At 47.7% G+C, this 14,435-nt stretch overlaps 1 pseudogene; it reads right to left on the minus strand.

The window, feature by feature from the left end:
• Window positions 1-14,134, minus strand: part of LOC135519719 (activating signal cointegrator 1 complex subunit 3-like) — a 223,170-nt pseudogene extending 209,036 nt beyond the window's left edge.
• Window positions 14,135-14,435: the final 301 nt, after the last annotated feature.

Consider the following 14,435-nt stretch of genomic DNA (forward strand, 5'->3'; position numbering starts at 1 on the left):
CCTATGGTGAAAATTACAGGCCTCTCCCATCTTTTTACGTTGGAGAACTTGCACAATTGGTGGCTGACTAAATACTTTTCTGCCCCACTGTGTATATATATATATATATATATATATAATATGACATTAATGTCTTTACTGTTTTGAAACTTCTGTATGTGTAATGTTTACTGTTAGTTTTTATTGTTTATTTCACTTTTGTATATTATCTACCTCACTTGCTTTGGCAATGTTAACACATGTTTCCCATGCCAATAAAGCCCCTTGAATTGAATTGAAAGAGATACAGAGAGAGATACAGAGATTCAGAGGGAGAGAGATACAGAGGGAGAGAGAGAGAGATACAGATATATATATATAGAGAGAGAGAGAGATACAGAGAGAAAGCGAGAGCGAAGCAGAGAGAAAAAGAGAGGGCAAGAAGGAGAGGAGCAGAGAAAGAGTAATAGAGGGGGAGACATCAGCTGGTGTGCTTAAGCCAAAAAACACTAAAGCAGTAAACAAACACATCTTATGGTTCAACCTCCATCCTCCCCTCCAAACACACGCATTCAGTGCCAAGACAGAGCACCTGGTAATTACCATGCCCAAAGTAAGTCTGGGCCTGAGACAGAATAATGCTGTGCCGCTTAGCCCCCCAAACACAGCCACCTGGCACTTAGCTGTCTGGGGACAGCAAAACAACAGTAAACCTGACTGGGAGGGAAGCGATCACTGAGCAAGGAGCTGGCTTGCACAGGAGAGAAACATACAGTATTAACCATAGGGGGTGGAAATGCTGTGTGCAACAGACACATTGAGTATGTTTACATGCACAGTGTACAAAACATTAGGGGCAAAAACATTTTTTTTTAAATGTAACCTTTATTAAACCAGGAAAGTCAGTTAAGAACAAATTCTTATTTACAATGACGGCCTACCCCAGTCAAACCCAGACGACGCTGGGCCAATTGTGCGCCGCCCTATGAGACTCCCAATCACAGCCGGATGTGATACTGCCTGGATTCAAACCAGGGACTGTAGTGACGCCTCTTGCACTGAGATGCAGTGCCTTAGACAGCTGCACACGTCGGGAACACCTGCTCTTTCCATTACATAGACCGACCAGTTGAAAGCTATGATCCCTTTGTTGATGTCACATGTCAAATCCAGTATGTCAAGAACTGTAACGCTGCTGGGTTTTTCACGCTCAACAGTTTCCTGTGTGTGTATCAAGAATGTTCCAACACCCAAAGGACATCCAGCCAACTTGACACAACTGTGGGAAGCATTGGAGTCAATGTGGGCCAGCATCCCTGTGGAACGCCTTCGACACCTTGTAGAGTCCATGCCCTGACGAATTGAGGCTATTCTGAGAGCAAAAGGGGGTGCAACTCAATATGATATTAAACTGATTAGGGCAGTAAGAAGGTTATACAAGCTTATCTTAAATCAGCGTAAGGTCTAAATGGAAGTAAGCACACGCTGAATAAAACACTTAGTTTCCTGAGCAACCTGGAATTATTAGGGCAACAGCTTAATCCGTGTTCCATCGGTGGAATTGATCTGCACATGTGCCAGCACCGGTAGCACAAGCCTCCCTCTTATGCACGAGTGATGTGAGTTTGGGAAAAACTGAAAGTAAGCGTCTTAAAAATAAATTTCACATACAAACTATATACGTCCAAACTCAATCAGGCTTCACAAAAATAACATGGCCGTTGTGATAGAATGTTTATTTTGATTGCCGATTTTCTGCATTTATTTAAGTCCCATCAGGAAGCCTGACTTCAGATGTGTCCATGGAAACATGATTATTAAGGAAATCGTTTGTGCATGTAACTGTACTCAATGAGACAACATCAAACCCCACATAGTACCTGACATTAGAAGATATGAGCATTTTTGAATACATAAAAAAATATATCATACATTCTTTTTTTTTTAAATGAAGCTAAAATACAACAAAACTGATCATTCAATTCATGCTTTTCAGTCTGCAGAAGGATAAATGGATGGATAGTTAGATGGAAAGAGAAACTCTGCTCTTTTGCTTTTCCACATCCTCTCTGGAGACTTGGTTAGCCACCACGGTAGAGGAGCCAAACAACAGATGCACTTTGATGATGTCAGGTGACAGGTCAGCCAGGTCCTTTGTGAAGGGTAGTCTGTTTCTCTGAGTGCTGGGTCTTGGTTTTATTCCTTTCCCTCTCAGTGACTGGAGGGCCGTTCCATGTCGTTTCAGAAAGCAACGACACCCACAATCTCTGATTGTTCTGAAATATTTCTGTCATTTGAAACAGATAAGATTTGGCATGGGGAAGGGGGTGGGGGGGCTTTTGACAATTTCTTTGGAATCCTCATGTCTAATGTTATGTACTATATTTACTGAATTTGGGTGCAATCAATTAGCTTAATTTCTCAGAGATAATGTTGCAGGGGGCCTCCCGAGTGGCGCAGCGGTCTAAGGCGTCACTACAAACCCGAGTTTGATCCCAGGCTATGTCACAGCCGGCCGCGACCGAGAGACCCATGAGGCGGCGCACTATTGGCCCAGTGTTGTCCGGGTTAGGAGAGGGTTTGGCCGGCCGGGATGTCCTTGTCCCATCGCGCTCTAGCGACTCTTGTGGCGGGCTAGTCGCATGCACGCTGACTGCGGTCGCCAGCTGTACGGCGTCTCCGCCGACACATTGGTGCGACTGTCTTCCGGGTTAAGCGAGTAGTGTGTTAAGAATTTGTAAGTCGCTCTGGATAAGAGCATCTGCTAAATGACTTAAATGTAATGTAAATGTAAGAAGCAGTGTGGCTTGGCAGGGTCGTGTTTCGGAGGAGGCATGACTCTCGACCTTCGCCTTTCAGGAGTCCGTACGGGAGTTTCAGCGATGGGACAAGACTAACTACCAATTGGATATGATAAAATGATCTGTAACCTTCTGTTTCGTACAACAGAAATGATTTCAGAACAATCGTAGGTGGTGGGTGTCGAAAACCTTGTGCTTTTTGGAGGTGAAATGACCCTGGGACTGTGTTGATATTGTTGGTCTGTTTTTCCCCTGCTGCCCAGAGAAAATATATTTTTTATGGGCACTCATGAATTCTGTCCTTGAAGTTCATTGGATCCTCTCAGCCTGGAAGGGAAGGTGAGGAGGACAGAGAAGTCCGCTGGGAGTGAGAGAGTTTTCCCCTCAGAAGGAAGGAGCTCACAGACCGAACCACCCTGAAGCCATTTTTTTTACCTTTAAGCCTGGATGAGGCTGAGACATTAGGTGAACTGTGAGCCATAGATTGTTCTAGAAAACACATAGGCTACAACAAGCTTTCAGGAAGACAGGCAACTATCAGTGTCCACATAGATCACTGGTTATAATACAACATGTTGAATGAGACTGCCATACAAGCAGCACACCTGCATACAGTAGGTCTTACAGCGGTCAAAACTATGAATATAATAACTCAATAGTCTATATCCTGGTGCTTTAATGGAGCTTCAGCTCTTTTCACAAAAAACAAAAACATACCTTTAAAATCAAGCTCTCTCTCTCTCAAGCCACTGCTATTGCAGCAAATGTCATCATTCCAGGGGTACAAATGAGAGGTAATAAAATAATAAGCGGGGGTTTATCCTCTGTCACATGTAATGGTACAGAGTCTTTAAACTTTGCTGTTGAATTTGGAGTCACGCACAGAGGGGAGGGCACACACACAAAGGGCACTCCACATCGAAAGATGTCAGTAGGAGAGTTGGCTTCCAAATGTCAGCTACGTGAAGAACATTAGAAGAGAATGTAGACTCAGGTATTAGTAAAACCTACACTCTGCTGTGGAGAGAAGGAAAGAGAAGGGAGGGAGAGGGACTCAAGAGGACAGAAAGAGGCACTGTCTAATTCATAAGTGAAAGTCATGGATGAAATCTCATTGCCAGAGGTCTCAGCATGTGGCCGACAAAGCATGTGGCCTAAGGGGCACTCTAACCCTGACCTTTAACTGACAACAGACAAGCACGCAGACACAAACCTCTTCTAGACTGGATACTGGATAACAGAGAGCCACTAATAAATGATATTAATTAAATGTGTGTGGCGACCTTGTGTTTTTGTGGGCTACAGGGGAGCGAGGGAGAGAGAGAACGACTCGAAATTAAGCACCTGTATAAGAGAGATGGGAGCTCTGCCCAGAGCCTCCTCTGTCACAACCTGGCATCTATCCTTCTGTGTAAGTGTATTATTTTCTTGTGAAGAAGTGAACATGTCTCAATAGCACCATGGCTCAGCACAGACTAAGTGCTGCCTTAATTGCCTGCTGTTGCCCAGTACTTCTGGCTAGTCTTGCATCATTGGTAACGGGGCAAATCCTTTCCACATACACTAAACCCAAGGTCTTTCAACCCTCTAAAAACCTGAGAGAATTTCAGACATTAAACATTGAACCTGAACACTGTTTCACTTATTGTGTGTGGCATACTACACAATACCGCAGCCTTTATCCTGGTGTGTATGTCATGCATACCGCAGCCTTTATCCTGGTGTGCATGTCAGGCATACCGCAGCCTTTATCCTGGTGTGCATGTCATGTCAGACCTACCGCCGCCTTTATCCTGGTGTGCATGTCAGGCCTACTGCAGCCTTTATCCTGGTGTGTATGTCAGGCATACCGCAGCCTTTATCCTGGTGTGCATGTCAGGCATACCGCAGCCTTTATCCTGGTGTGCATGTCAGGCATACCGCAGCCTTTATCCTGGTGTGCATGTCAGGCATACCGCGGCCTTTATCCTGGTGTGCATGTCATGTCAGACCTACCGCCGCCTTTATCCTGGTGTGCATGTCAGGCCTACTGCAGCCTTTATCCTGGTGTGTATGTCAGGCATACCGCAGCCTTTATCCTGGTGTGCATGTCAGGCATACCGCAGCCTTTATCCTGGTGTGCATGTCAGGCATACCGCGGCCTTTATCCTGGTGTGCATGTCAGGCATACCGCGGCCTTTATCCTGGTGTGCATGTCAGGCATACCGCGGCCTTTATCCTGGTGTGCATGTCAGGCACACCGCAGCCTTTATCCTGGTGTGCATTGCAGGCATACCGCGGCCTTTATCCTGGTGTGCATGTCAGGCATACCGCAGCCTTTATCCTGGTGTGCATGTCAGGCACACCGCAGCCTTTATCCTGGTGTGCATGTCAGGCATACCGCGGCCTTTATCCTGGTGTGCATGTCAGGCATACCGCGGCCTTTATCCTGGTTTGTATGTCTGGCATACCGCAGCCTTTATCCTGGTGTGCATGTCAGGCATACCTCGGCCTTTATCCTGGTGTGCATGTCAGGCATACCGCAGCCTTTATCCTGGTGTGCATGTCAGGCATACCGCGGCCTTTATCCCGGTGTGCATGTCAGGCATTCCGCGGCCTTTATCCTGGTGTGCATGTCATGTCAGGCCTACCGCAGCCTTTATCCTGGTGTGCATGTCAGGCCTACCGCAGCCTTTATCCTGGTGTGTATGTCAGGCATACCGCAGCCTTTATCCTGGTGTGCATGTCAGGCATACCGCGGCCTTTATCCCGGTGTGCATGTCAGGCATTCCGCGGCCTTTATCCTGGTGTGCATGTCATGTCAGGCCTACCGCAGCCTTTATCCTGGTGTGCATGTCAGGCCTACCGCAGCCTTTATCCTGGTGTGTATGTCAGGCATACCGCAGCCTTTATCCTGGTGTGCATGTCAGGCATACCGCAGCCTTTATCCTGGTGTGCATGTCAGGCATACCGCAGCCTTTATCCTGGTGTGCATGTCAGGCATACCGCGGCCTTTATCCCGGTGTGCATGTCAGGCATACCGCGGCCTTTATCCTGGTGTGCATGTCAGGCATACCGCGGCCTTTATCCCGGTGTGCATGTCAGGCATTCCGCGGCCTTTATCCTGGTGTGCATGTCAGGCATACCGCGGCCTTTATCCTGGTGTGCATGTCAGGCTTACCGCGGCCTATATCCTGGTGTGCATGTCAGGCATACCGTGGCCTTTATCCTGGTGTGCATGTCAGGCATACCTCAGCATTTATCCTGGTGTGCATGTCAGGCATACCGTGGCCTTTATCCTGGTGTGCATGTCAGGCATACCTCAGCATTTATCCTGGTGTGCATGTCATGCATACCGCGGCCTTCATCCTGGTGTGCATGTCAGGCATACCGCGGCCTTTATCCTGGTGTGCATGTCAGGCCTACCGCGGCCTTTATCCTGGTGTGCATGTCAGGCCTACCGCGGCCTTTATCCTGGAGTGCATGTCAGGCCTACCGCGGCATTTATCCTGATGTGCATGTCAGGCATAACGCGGCCTTTATCCTCGTGTTCATGCCAGGCATACCGCGGCCTTTATCCTGGTGTGCATGCTAGGCATACCGCGGCCTTTATCCTGGTGTGCATGTCAGGCATACCGCAGCCTTTATCCTGGTGTGCATGTCAGGCATACCGCGGCCTTTATCCTGGTGTGCATGTCAGGCATACCGCAGCCTTTATCCTGGTGTGCATGTCAGGCATACCGCAGCCTTTATCCTGGTGTGCATGTCAGGCATACCGCAGCCTTTATCCTGGTGTGCATGTCAGGCCTACTGCGGCCTTTATCCTGGTGTGCATGTCAGGCATACCGCAGCCTTTATCCTGGTGTGCATGTCAGGCCTACCGCGGCCTTTATCCTGGTGTGCATGTCAGGCCTACCGCGCCTTTATCCTGGAGTGCATGTCAGGCCTACCGCGGCCTTTATCCTGGTGTGCATGTCAGGCCTACCGCGGCCTTTATCCTGGTGTGCATGTCAGGCTTACCGCGGCCTCTATCCTGGTGTGTATGTCAGGCATACCGCGGCCTTTATCCTGGTGTGCATGTCAGGCATAACGCGGCCTTTATCCTGGTGTTCATGCCAGGCATACCGCGGCCTTTATCCTGGTGTGCATGCTAGGCATACCGCGTCCTTTATCCTGGTGTGCATGCCAGGCATACCGCGGCCTTTATCCTGGTGTGCATGTCAGGCATACCTCAGCCTTTATCCTGGTGTGCATGTCAGGCATACCGCAGCTTTTATCCTGTCTCAGCCTCCAGTATTTATGCTGCAGTAGTTTATGTGTCGGGGGCTTGGGTCAGTTTGTTATATCTGGAGTACTTCTCCTGTCCAATTCGGTGTCCTGTGTGAGTCTAAGTCTGCGTTCTCTAATTCTCTCCTTCTCTCGGAGGAGGACCTGAGCCCTAGGACCATTCCCCAGGACTACCTGACATGATGACTCCTTGCTGTCCCCAGTCCACCTGGCCGTGCTGCTGCTCCAGTTTCAATGGTTCTACTTTATTATTATTCGACCATGCTGGTCATTTATGAACATTTGAACATCTTGGCCATGTTCTGTTATAATCTCCACCCGGCACAGCCGGAAGAGTACTGGCCACCCCACATATGCTCTCTCTAATTCTCTTTCTTTCTCTCTCTCGGAGGACTTGAGCCCTTGGACCATGCCCCAGGATTACCTGACATGATGACTCCTTGCTGTCCCCAGACCACCTGGCCGTGCTGCTGCTCCAGTTTCAACTGTTCTACCTTATTATTATTCAACCATGCTGGTCATTTATGAACATTTGAACATCTTGGCCATGTTCTGTTATAATCTCTACCCGGCACAGCCAGAAGAAGACTGGTCACCCCACATAGCCTGGTTGCTCTCTCGGTTTCTTCCTAGGTTTTGGCCTTTCTAGGGAGTTTTTCCTAACCACCGTGCTTCTACAACTGCATTGCTTGCTATTTGGGGTTTTAGGCTGGGTTTCTGTACAGCACTTTGAGATATCAGCTGATGTACGAAGGGCTATATGAATAAATTTGATTTGATTTTATCCTTACATTTACATTTAAGTCATTTAGCAGACGCTCTTATCCAGAGCGACTTACAAGTTGGTGAATTCACCTCCTGACATCAGTGGAACAGCCACTTTACAATAGTGCATCTAAATCATTTAAGGGGGGGGGGGGGGGGTGAGAAGGATTGGTTTATCCTATCCTAGGTATTCCTTGAAGAGGTGGGGTTTCAGGTGTCTCCAGAAGGTGGTGATTGTCCTTTTGTGTATGTCAGGCATAATGCAGCCTTTATCCTGGTGTGTATGTCATGCATACCGCAGCCTTTATCCTGGTGTGCATGTCATGTCAGGTCTACCGCAGCCTTTATCCTGGTGTGCATGTCAGGCATACCTCGGCCTTTATGCTGGTGTGCATGTCAGGCATACCGCAGCCTTTATCCTGGTGTGCATGTCAGGCATACCGCAGCCTTTATCCTGGTGTGCATGTCAGGCATACCGCAGCCTTCATCCTGGTGTGCATGTCAGGCATACCGCGGCCTTTATCCTGGTGTGCATGTCAGGCATACCTCGGCATTTATCCTGGTGTGCATGTCAGGCATACCTCGGCCTTTATCCTGGTGTGCATGTCAAACCTCGGACTTTATCCTGGTGTGCATGTCAGGCATACCGCGGACTTTATCCTGGTGTGCATGTCAGGCATACCTCGGCCTTTATCCTGGTGTGCATGTCAAACCTCGGACTTTATCCTGGTGTGCATGTCAGGCATACCGCAGACTTTATCCTGGTGTGCATGTCAGGCATACCGCGGCCTTTATCCTGGTGTGCATGTCAGGCATACCGTGGCCTTTATCCTGGTGTGCATGTCAGGCATACCGCAGCCTTCATCCTGGTGTGCATGTCAGGCATACCGCGGCCTTTATCCTGGTGTGCATGTCAGGCCTACCGCGGCTTTTATCCTGGTGTGCATGTCAGGCATACCTCGGCATTTATCCTGGTGTGCATGTCAGGCATACCTCGGCCTTTATCCTGGTGTGCATGTCAAACCTCGGACTTTATCCTGGTGTGCATGTCAGGCATACCTCGGCCTTTATCCTGGTGTGCATGTCAAACCTCGGACTTTATCCTGGTGTGCATGTCAGGCATACCGCGGACTTTATCCTGGTGTGCATGTCAGGCATACCTCGGCCTTTATCCTGGTGTGCATGTCAAACCTCGGACTTTATCCTGGTGTGCATGTCAGGCATACCGCAGACTTTATCCTGGTGTGCATGTCAGGCATACCGCGGCCTTTATCCTGGTGTGCATGTCAGGCATACCGTGGCCTTTATCCTGGTGTGCATGTCAGGCATACCGCGGCTTTTGTCCTGGTGTGCATGTCAGGCATACCGCGGCCTTTATCCTGGTGTGCATGTCAGGCATACCGCAGCCTTTATCCTGGTGTGCATGTCAGGCATACCGCAGCCTTTATCCTGGTGTGCATGTCAGGCATACCGCGGCCTTTATCCTGGTGTGCATGTCAGGCCTACCGCGGCCTTTATCCTGGTGTGCATGTCAGGCATAACGCAGCCTTTATCCTGGTGTGCATGTCAGGCATACCGCGGCCTTTCTCCTGGTGTGCATGTCAGGCATACCGCGTCCTTTACCCTGGTGTGCATGTCAGGCATACCGCGGCCTTTATCCTGGTGTGCATGTCAGGCATACCGCGGCCTTTAAAGTTTTCCTCCTCCCCTACAAGGTTAAGGTCAGCGTTCCAGATCTCTCCAAACTCCAGATCTCTCCAGACATGTACCACGTCAACCTCACACCCACACACTAATGTCCAAGGTTGACCTGCCGTGGGGACGAGTTCCAAAGTGGATGTGGTCTGAACCGGGGTTTAAACACCAGAGGTCAGCTGGCTAAGGTCAAGGAATAACTGAGGTTTGGGTCGGCACAATAGTGTTAAAAGGTTAAAGGTGGTGTGAGAGAGGGTCGCTCACCTCGTTCTGCAGCTCGTCGTCACTCAGAAACAGGGAGGTGCACAGTTCCTCAGGGCTGGAGGAGATCATGTTGCCTCCGTTCAGGAACTTCTCCACCTCCCCCTCAGGTTGGTCCCTTCCCCAGGGCTCTGAGCCCCTCCCGGGCTTAGCCTGCCTCCATCCGCCTCTCCCCCATTACCCCAGAGGCCTTGATGGTTGTTGAGGAAGCTTTGATAGTCCAGGCCTCCACCAGGGGTCTCGTCCTCAGGGCCCCCCGCCCAGGGCAGGGCCTCCTGGGGTCCAGGGTGTCATAGGAGAAGGTGAGGTTGCGTCCGAAGGCCGAGCCGCGCTGAGAGGAGCGACAGGAGCTCTGGGAACAAACAAACTCTGCCACCTGTAAAACATTAATAAATAAATATATACATTATTACTTATTTAAATATTTATGTATTTATAATGCTCTAAGAAAAATATGATAGTAGAATAATAAAATACTAGGAAGAAAATGTATAAACCAAAAATGTACTTTTTAAAATATTTTATTTAAGTATGCCTATATATAGTCATAGTATTTTATTAAAATTGGATTTCAGTATTCCAGTTGTAACCGAAGACCAAATTAGACTCCCTGCACCTGGGACTCTCCCAGAGGGGCCACAGCAGCACAGGAGGCGTCGGCTGCCGAGGAACATCTGCTTGACCGCCCTCGTCTCCTCGTGACCTAAATATGCTGACACTGATGATGATCATTGTGATTATCAGAAAACCCACTACCATTACTATTACCATTTGTGATACCTAGCTGGCTAGTGGCTACAGCAATGTGACATTTCTTGCTGCACTGCTGTGTGTTCCAGCTGTATGCTCCAACTGTATGTTCCAACTGTATGCTCCAACTGTATGCTCCAACTGTATGCTCCAGCTGTATGCTCCAACTGTATGCTCCAACTGTATGCTCCAACAGTATGCTCCAACTGTATGCTCCAACTGTATGTTCCAAGCAGTAAAACACTACCATTGTCTAGCCTTGTCTAGCACTGCTCCTCAGAGAAATGAAAGATGAAAAAGAGCACGTTTTAAAAGACACGTGTCCTCCCACCGTAGCTCATTTAGAGCTCTGTTTAATCAAGGGAATCAGGACTAATTGTCCAAAAGAGATGAGAGGGAGAGAGAGGAGAAAAAGAGAGAGAGAGCGCGAGAGAGAGAGATAAAGGGTGATACTTAGAGAGGCAGAGAGAAACGAATGAAAAGGATTTAAGCCAATTAAAATGGCCTAAAAGCGTCTCACTCTCCACTGTGTGTGTCAGGGCATGATGGGTGCTTTTCATCGTCATTCTCAGTGGGCTCTGGAGCATTACTTTACTCTCTACGCTCTAGGTAGACAGACAGGCTAAGGGCACATTAAAAGGACCAAAATTGCATGGTCAAGAACCTTTCAAAAATATCCCAAAAACGTATTTATTATCGCAGAAGGCTCTTTAGCCTTTCAATGATGAGGACAAAAAAAGAGTAGTGGCAAACAGAAAGCAAATAAATAGAACAAAATGGTCTTTTTCACAGGGTTTCAAGAAGGTAGGTAGGACATCATGTTTCTCTTGGTGAGCTCTTAGACAGCATTTCAAAGTAGAAATCCTGCCTGCACAACATGGTTTCAGTGACCTACTGCATGTGACTATTGTTAGAATGTACTGTATTATCTACTAAAACACCTCAGCTAAGGAACCTGCATCAAGCTCCACACTATATTACTCATCTTTCAGAGACACTGACCCTGGCCTGATATGCATGAGTCATTGGACAGAGACACACCCCCAGGCAGCCAGCCTCCTCTAGCTGTCCTGAGCTCTTGATCCTCCACACACACATGTAGCTGCTGTTAGAACCCCTGGCTTGTTCTCAATTTGTCTTCCCTCAATTCTCCTCGTCACCTTCTCAAAACTAGTTAGAGGAGAAGGTCAGAGGGGAGGAACCTTGGATGTTTTCCTTTAATGTGTTTTGAGAAGGAGGTGAGGAGAGGGGACGTGAGAAATCAAGGATAGACAAATTGAGAGAGCCTCAAAGATGCCTTCTTGTGTGTCGGGCCTCAGTCTCTTCCGGTACACTACAGAGGTGCTCCACACGGGGAGAGTCCACTCTCTGCTGCACTCCACTGATATCTATCAGGGATGCAGTGGGATTAGGGGACGGATCCCCCAACAGGCAGTATAGGGTTTGTAATCTCCCAACAGGTAGTATGGGGTGTGTGATCCCCCAACAGGCAGTATGGGGTGTGTGATCCCCCAACAGGCAGTATGGGGTGTGTGATCCCCCAACAGGCAGTATGGGGTGTGTGATCCCCCAACAGGCAGTATGGGGTGTGTGGGATCTCCCAACAGGCAGTATGGGGGGTGTGATCTCCCAACCGGCAGTATGGGGGGTGTGATCTCCCAACCGGCAGTATGGGGTGTGTGATCCCCCAACAGGCAGTATCAGAATAGTAATAAGAGCAGTAGGAGAAGGCCCTGTGTTGCACCGCTGTACAACTTCTGGAGGAATTGTGGGGGATTTGCATCTAATTTAATTATAAGTCACATCAGGAAGCCGTTGTGGGGCGATAGAGAACTGATGCACATTTTGACAGCGAGGAAATATAATACATTTAATTGCGGCCCTCCAGACCTCAGTGAAGACCAAATGCAGCCCCCGGGGCAAAATTAGTTTGACAATCCTGGCTTAGAGTGAATATCATCCAGGACAATGAGTTGATTACCTATCAGTGTTTACCCTATATTAATTCAGTAGCGGCACTCCATTGGATGGGCAACCCCATGATTCAGCCTATTTAAAGCTGCCGTGCAACATAAGCTGGTCTAAACGTTATAATGCTTTTAAAGAGAAAATTACATTTCAGATGGTGTCTACAAAACAACAACTGTCTTTGCCACCACTGATTTGAATAGTCCTCGGGAAAACACTGCCTATTTAGCCTCACAGATAAGATAAGATTAGAATGGTGTTGTATGACTGAAAGTGCATCCCTGCCAGTCCAGCGAGTTGATTACCTATCTGCTTGGCAGCCTTTAGGATGCTCTTCAGCTCCTGTGCTGCAGCCTGCTGCTCTGCCTTCTCCAGGTGCTGAGTGAAGAGCTGGACTATATTCTGCCATGTCAGGCCCTCTCTGGAGAACAGCTCCTGCCTCTTCAGATGCTTGGTCTAACATAAGACAAACAGCAAGGGCATAAAGTTACACAGAATTATTATGAAACTATGTAGTCTGATATTGGATGCACACAGTGACTTCTCTCTGCATATCACTCTCTATCACACACAGCAGAGGGTAATTCTAAGTCCTTTTCATAACTCAAAGATATAGTGCAGCAGTATACGCTAAGTTCCTTGCATAGCGAGCAAATTTGAAATAAGCCTTTCCTTTAGCATTGGGTATTAATGCTCATCAGGTCAGGGGGTTCAGTGCAAGGAGGGGCGGCAGCAGTATTAACACCATGCCTTTATTACAATCAGCACTTCCATGTCCTCTAGAACTAAAGAATTTTAACTGGAGCTCTGATAATCTCCCAGCGACCCTCATTAGTCCCTCTTTTCCCTCAAGCAGCAGTTTTCACACTGTGAAGGATTTAGCACTGGGAGAACAGGGCCAGAGGTGGTGGTCTGAGGACCAGGCCCAATTTCCTCCTAAGCAGAGTATCTCAATACACACCAACAACTTAACAAGCCCCCGATCTGAATGAGAGAGGAGAAATTAGGGGAATAGAGGGAGATGCAAAGATTAGAATATATTTTCAAACGAGAGAGAGAGAGAGAGAGAGAGAGAGAGAGAGAGGATTAAAGAAGATAACAGGAAAAGAGAGGTAGCATGGTAAATGGGAGAGAGCTGAAGAAAGCGATATCAAGGAGGGAAGTGAGTGAAAAATCACTACAAGTAGTCTGTGTTCACAACAGCCCAAAGCATCCTCCTCAATTAGCTTAATACTGTGATTTTAATACTGTGATAATACTGTGATTTTATTGCAATTCGATGTTCCAAACCCATTTCTCACCCAATGTCTTCTGCAGATGTTCAAGAGAGAGCAATGAGAAAGTGAGTTTTTATCATGGGCATAAGTGATGAAAACAAATTGGCTCCCTATTTAAAAATATTGATAACAAGCTTTTCAGGAAAAATACTAGAGTTTTGGTGCTGGTACAGCCGACTACCAATAAAATAATATTGTGATATTGTTAAATCGCGATAGTGTCCCATCACAATGGTTAGTCGGATATTGTCTGTAATGTAACTTGCTTTGGGTTAGCCTTACCTTCAGATCATATACTTCTTCAGTGAAGTCTTCCTGTTTGCTGACAGTAGAGAAGGAGCGCAGGGCACCGGTGAGCCGGGGTGGAGACATTGGTTGCCTACCACTCTGTGGTCCATAAGATGCTATCAAACACAGTCTTATCTCTGATCTGAAAGTAACAAAATATTCACACATACGCTATTAAATCAATAGCGGAGTAAACAAAACAATACATTTCCCTCACCACCAACAAAGACACTAGATTTATTTTCAATTGGAAGATAAGATTACATAGATGCTGTCACATAACTGTGTATTGGGTAACCAATTTAGGTAACTTAGCTAAATGCTTGGTCTGACAGTCAGTCTGTCAACTCCACTGACAGCTAGCTAACGCTAGCATCATCACTTA

The sequence above is a fragment of the Oncorhynchus masou genome, chromosome 29 (assembly GCF_036934945.1).
Source record: "Oncorhynchus masou masou isolate Uvic2021 chromosome 29, UVic_Omas_1.1, whole genome shotgun sequence".
In the NCBI taxonomy this organism is placed as follows: Eukaryota; Metazoa; Chordata; class Actinopteri; order Salmoniformes; family Salmonidae; genus Oncorhynchus; species Oncorhynchus masou.